A 6,684-nucleotide genomic window follows, 5' to 3' on the forward strand; every position below is an offset into this window, starting at 1 on the left:
AAGACGCTTATCTCGCAGTGCCCATTTGTCCGGAACACGTGCAATATCTAAGATTCTCTTGGGATCGCAAAGATTGGGAGTTTACGAGTCTACCTTTCGGTCTCTCTTCATGCCCCCTGGGCGTTTACCAAACTATTGAGACCTGTAGTGGCACGCTTAAGAGAGCAAGGCGTTCGCCTGATAATATATCTGGACGACATAATTCTTATGGCTCAATCTCAAGACCTGCTGCAGGAGCAAACCAATCTAACTATAAACTTGCTCCACAGTCTCGGTTTTCTCATCAACTGTGAGAAGTCGGTGCTTTGCCCCGCCAAGAATATGGAATTCCTCTGGTTCGTTGTAGACACCCAAAATTCACAGCTTCGTCTTCCAGCTGCCAAGATTCATTCGACCAAGAGAGAAATTCGCAGGCTCCTACAGAAGGATTTTATCTCTCTACGGGAGCTGGCAAGAGTAATAGGCCTCTTGTCCTCATCCATTCAGGCAATTTTCCCAGGTCCCCTTCATTACCGGGGATTGCAAAGACTAAAAGGCCAGCATTTGAGGCACAGTCTTTCTTACTCTCAAAGACTGAGACTGCCATTGCAAGCAAGGACAGAACTGAATTGGTGGCTGTCGCACATGGAGGCCTGGAACGGCAGAGCCATTTTCGGTTCTGCTCCAGATATCATCATAGAGTCGGATGCCAGCCGTTCCGGATGGGGAACAAGTTGTGGCACGGCTACCACTGGAGGGACCCGGTCTCCACAGGAGCTGAGTATGCACATCAATTGTCTAGAGCTCCTCGCGGGGTCATTCGCAATTCGCTCTTTCGCCAAAGACAAAATGAGCTGTTGCATTCTACTGAAAATGGACAACGTATCCGCCGTGAGATACATAAACCATCTGGGCCGCACCAGGTCTCGTCCACTAGCAGATCTTGCCAAAGACCTTTGGCATTTTTGCTTGGATCACCATATCTCAGTGACAGCGGAATACCTACCAGGTCTCAAGAATGTAATAGCGTATTGGCATTCCCGCAACTTCTTTCGCAACTGGAGTCTCGACAGAAATGTTTTTCTTCGCCTACAGCAGCACTGGGGCCCTTTGTCCGTAGACCTCTTTGCATCTCGCCTCAACGCACAACTACCGGTGTTTTACAGTTGGAGGCCCGATCCGGCAGCGGCAGCGACGGATGCATTCTTGCAGCCTTGGACACAAGGGATACTTTATGTATTTCCTCCCTTTGCAATGATAACAAGGACCCTGGCGAAGGTCCGTCAGGACAGAACACAGCTGGTCCTCATAGCCCCAGTATGGCCTTCTCAGATCTGGTATCCAGTTATTCAGGAACTTTCCACGGATTCTCCAATCCTTCTACCCCAGTATCGGGATCTCCTAGTAGATCCGTGGGGGCAAGCTCACCCCCTCCTAGTTTTTCGGGTCTCTGACCCTGGCGGCTTGGAGGATTTCAGGGCGAGATCGAGAACATCAGGCATGTCCAGCAAGGCAATTCACCTCACTGAAGAGAGTTGGGTCCCCGCCACTCGCAAACAGTATTCCAATTCCTGGAATACCTGGAAGTCGTGGTGCCAGGACCGAGGCCTACATCCAGTTTCAGCCCCGTAAGAAGAAATACTAAATTCTTTAGCCTCTTTAGTAGAGAGAGGTTTAACCTACAGGACGGTAAACATATATAGATCAGCGATTTCTGCAGGGCACGATTTCATACAAGGGGTTCCAGCGGGAGAGCACCACTTGGTTTGTAGATTACTGAAGGGTGTCCGTCTTACCGTGCCACCCTCGTCCTGTTACAATAAGCTTTGGGACGTTAATAAAGTGCTCAATCTTTTTCTCTCTTGGCCTGCTAACGAAGAGCTATCACGCATGTCACTCTCCGGCAAGCTTACTACACTGCTTTGTCTGATTTCTTGCAGGAGAGTATCGGATGTTAGAGCTCTAGATCTAGAGGGCAGGTCGTTTTCTCCTGACGGTATCGTCTTCCACATAAGAAGGAGGACTAAATGTGATTCCAGAGTGGTCTCTTACCCGGCATTTAAGGAACAGCCCAAGCTTTGTGTGGTTCAGTGTTTGAAGGCCTATGAGCAGGTGACAGCTCCGCTTAGACCGTCTACAAACGTTCAACTTCTCATAGCTATCCGCAAACCTCATAAGGTGGTTTCGGCTCCTACCCTAGCTCGCTGGGTACGTTGGACTTTAGCCCAAGCAGGAATAGATACACTTCAGTTCGGAGCTCATTCAGTCAGAGGAGCCATGGCTTCAAAGGCTTTTCAAGTGGGTGTCCGTCTCGAGGACAACATGAGAATGGCTGATTGGGCAGGTGAGTCGATATTTAAAGAGTTCTACTTGAAGCCAGTAGAAGAGCCTGCTTCGATAGTGGTAAGTAAGCTTTAAACTAGCATAATGGGAGCCTCCGGTCTTGACATAGAATAAAGATTTTCCATAATAACTTACTAGAAATTCTTGATTCTATTAAAGACACGGAGGCGAGCATTATCCCAACCTTCGAAGAAAAGTTAATTATACGTTAATTAAAATGATGCTAGTATTGTTCCGAATTGTTATTTGAACCTCTTATTGTGTAACAATTATAAGATGCTTTTCTCTCCCACCCCTATAAGGGAACTAGGGTTATTATACGCCAAAAGTTAACATATTTTAATTTTTCTTGGCAGCTTCTGCAGACAAATCCACCTGACTTACGCACTAGCGGATGTTTTTCCTGGTTGAGCGTGTTTTGAAGTTACCATTGAAGACATCAAGTTCGCAGCCTCGAAAGAGGAAGTTGTTTCTTATTCAGGACTGTTTATGGGGACATATATACACCTATTGGAGGAGCAGAGTCACATGACTTTGGACATTGATGACCTTTGGACCGTCATGGGATTTGAAGTTTTTTCTCTTCTTCTGTGAATGTTTTAAAACATATGTGTACTTTAATGTTTTGGTTATGTATTTTGTTTAATGCACTTCCAACATGAGCTTGTTAGATGTAAGTGCAGAAAACACCTTGCTGCTGAGCTTTCTTTATATAATTAATTAAAAGAAAGAGAAGCATAATGCTTGCCTCCGTGTTTTTAATAGAATCAAGAATTTCTAGTAAGTTATTATGGAAAATCTCTATTATATATCAGCTTTTTACCTTCTTTATAGAGGCTTCAACTTGAAATGGAAAATATCTGTGAAATAACAGTGCATTTTTTACTGTTGCCCGGGAATGGGCAATTACCGCGTCCGGCGGGCTGTAATTACCTGGTAATTGCCCATTACCAGATGCCAGTGAAAAAGACTCGGCGGCAGCCGTGCCGGCTTTACCGGCACGGCTACCGGCAAAGTAGTAATGAGGCCCACTACTGTGTTGAAGTCATTATGGGTTAGAGGACTGCAGCTGGATCTCCTGCAATGCCACTATCTAAAGGCTCAGGGGCTTAATTTCCCTCAATAGCTGTGCTCTCTTGTTTGTTTGTTAAGATTCCTAACGTTGATGGTGTCAATTCCCTCAAGTGAGCTTGATAAAGCTGTTGAACAGAGTAGTATGTCCCTCTAAAGTTTCCAGCTATGTATATTTTGGGTTATATGTGATTTTACTGACCCAAATTTCAGAGTGGTACATTTCATCGCGGAAAACACTGAATCTATTTAATTTTTATTTGGGGTTCCTCCTCCAACACCCCCACTCCCATTGTTCTACCCTTATAAAACCACCCCAGCCCCATCCCGACTCATTTTAACCCCTTAGCCCACTACCCCATATAGTTTTTATTAATTATTTGGGTGTTTTTTTCGGTATTATGTACCTCAGTGAAATGTACCACTATGTTTTGTTTTTGGTAAAATGACTGGCTACCTGAATTTTGTTCCTAGGTGTGTGCTAAAATAGCATTACCAACTTGGCTCCTAGTCTAACCTCAAAATCAACGGTTCCACTGCATATGATGCATAACTTTTTACTTACCCCGGAGTTAACCCTTACCCATCCCAAGACCATAAATACTTGACCATCTTCCAAGGTGGGATTACATTCTCATCCATGGTTCCCCTCACAATCAAACAATCAGAAATATAAAATAATACACAACAAAAGTCTCCCTGGGAGACCCCAAAATAAGATTAACTCACAATAATCAGCTAGTGGAGCGCTCTCCTCAAAGAGTATGAATTTCACTTAAGATCTTACAATCTATGTTAAGATTTTCCTGTTTCCCTCACTTCCATTCTGGTGCTGAGGATTTTATGTTATGTCACCTCACCCCTACTGCACCTCCCACACAATGCTAAGTAGGCCGAGTGAGGGTGCTTGGATGTGGCCAGGACTAGATGCAGGAAGGGTGTATCCCCATGACCACCCCCACCCCGTAAGAGCCGTAGGGGTCAGGATCATTCATGTAGTAGGCCCTTTCCAGGTGTGGAAGCAAAATGCTTATCTTTGCAAAGGGATGTCTAAAAGAATGTTGATGAGAAATGTTATGTAACTGAATTCAAACTTAAGTGGGAGAGGTATACAGAATTGAGAAAAATAGACCTTTAAATCCAGTAATAGGCCTCATGTAGCTAGGAGAGAGACATCATCTTGAATTTATGCTTGCGGTCATGATGGACCCACAAGAAATTAGGTCTACCCACTGTATTATTTCAGGTATGGCCACAGTGGGAATTAGAACTAGCACAAAAAGAGAGAGTCATAAACTCAGAATTTCATTTTTTCAAAAACGTTTTTTTTTCACCCATTTCTAATTAGAAGAAACGCTCTAGTTACAAGAACACCAACAGTTAATCAAAAAGATATATTTTTTATTTATTATAACATGTCAATGATAATCACAATACAAACCAATTATAATCAACAGAGATCAATTGCTCTGTATATTAACCTTCTCTAACTCAACACACAACTCAATTACCATGGCATACAATCACAATCTCACCAAACAATTCAAACACCAAACACTCTCTCCTCATGCACATAAAAACATATAATATCAGACTATCAGAAAATAAGTAAAATGTGATACAAGTAGTTATCACCCAGCACCGAAATATCTAAACTCGTCTGCCACTACTCTCTCTAATTTACAAACAAAAATGTAATATCTACGTAATTCTCATAACAATACAAGAACATTTGTTTCAAAGGTCATCTTTTTAAATAAACATTTGTAGTACATTCAAAAATTGCCAACTATAGTTTTGTCTCTATGGGTCAACATGGCTTTTTCATGCCCCGCCATCCCCCGGGTACATCACCTTCCAGAGGGTTAGAGATAACATTTTCTTTCGTCCCACGATGTTCTGTGCCATCCGGTCGAGGCCCTGTTGCTCTACTCTCTAGCCAGACCGAACCACTCAATTACTTGATTTATTTCACCACTCCTCAGCCACATAGCTCTCAGGGTATCGATCCTGTCACCCAAGCGCTGCATTAACAATCGGGAAACATAATCAAGTGTTTTCTCTTATATTCATTCCAACCACCTTGCATCCACCACCTTCCTTGTTCCTTCAGGTACTCCGTGGTATCTCCGGAGAAACCGCGTGGACGCGGCCATCTGCTTTTCCAAAGGTCCATGGTACAGGTACTATGTGATGTATCCTGTTCACACACACTGCAAGGCGTTCAGGCACCTCCCTTCCAGACGTTCCACATTACAGGTACTATGTGATGTATCCTGTTCACACATGAACAGTCATGATGGAGTAATGAGATTGTCAACTGATGCTCTATTCAATGACATGTTTTGTGTTCTGCGGGCTAAGCAAGTTATTTTAGAAATATGCTTACACTGCCTAAATGTATATTCATATTTCCCAAACACAAGCAGCTTCAAAGGAATGATAAATAGTGTGAGTAATAATTGTATTAAGGGTGCACATCTCTCATGGATATGTCTTGAAGACTGAGGATGTGAGTTTCAGAGTCTAAGCTTGCTTGTCTCCACATAGAAGACCTCTGGGCTCATTGGGAGGCCTGAAATGCTTCTTAGTGACGTCATAGACTCTTCGACATGTATTGATGTCAATGTACTGAATGCCTGTAACAGTTGCTGATAAAGGCGTGGGGTAACACATTTTCGGGATTGCGTGCTCTCTATTCCTGTGTTTACCCTTAAGTGTTGCTATTAAAGGTTTACCAGCTACCCTCACCCGAGATTTGAGTCCCCCTTTGTTTTGGTGCGTTAGGTTCAGTTTCATTGGCTGATGGGCGCCCCAGAGGATCTCCCTGAGGGGAGTGCCCATGGATTGGTGAACCTCTGACCAATTGAATAATTAGCTAGTTTTGTATAGGAGACAGTTCAGTAAATATTTAAGGTTATAATTGTTTGTTTGTATTTGTTTATTGTGTTTGTCTCTGGTAACTATTATTCTGAATCTGTCAGAAAGAATGCTCCTGACCCCATCTGGTTTGGGACAGATGGCTGACAGTAGTAAAATCACTGGCACACATATACTATGCTTAAGAAGGGGCAATCATAACTGTAGGGAATCTGTATTTTTGAACAAATGGCTCTTGAATTAATGTAGAAAAGGAAAGGTCACCACACAGTTCAAAATGACCGGATAACTGGCATACCTCTTACATGAGTACCACATTATGTTATAAACAGGAAGAAGTAGTCGTACAGGGCTGGTGACAGAGAATACTGTACAGGGGCGGAAAAGTGACTGTGTGAAAGTGTTTGTTGT

General features: G+C 43.3%; 1 long non-coding RNA gene across 1 annotated transcript in view; it reads left to right on the forward strand.

Annotated features, from left to right (window-relative positions):
* LOC138528765 (uncharacterized) overlaps nucleotides 1-3,063 on the forward strand; it is a 790,960-nt gene extending 787,897 nt beyond the window's left edge. Inside the window, exon 3 of the long non-coding RNA XR_011284235.1 lies at nucleotides 2,679-3,063. This is a non-coding gene — a long non-coding RNA (uncharacterized lncRNA). The remainder of the gene's footprint in view (nucleotides 1-2,678) is intronic.
* Nucleotides 3,064-6,684: the final 3,621 nt, after the last annotated feature.

Source organism: Ambystoma mexicanum, chromosome 7q, assembly GCF_040938575.1.
Source record: "Ambystoma mexicanum isolate Mex_15411 chromosome 7q, UKY_AmexF1_1, whole genome shotgun sequence".
Classification (NCBI taxonomy): domain Eukaryota; kingdom Metazoa; phylum Chordata; class Amphibia; order Caudata; family Ambystomatidae; genus Ambystoma; species Ambystoma mexicanum.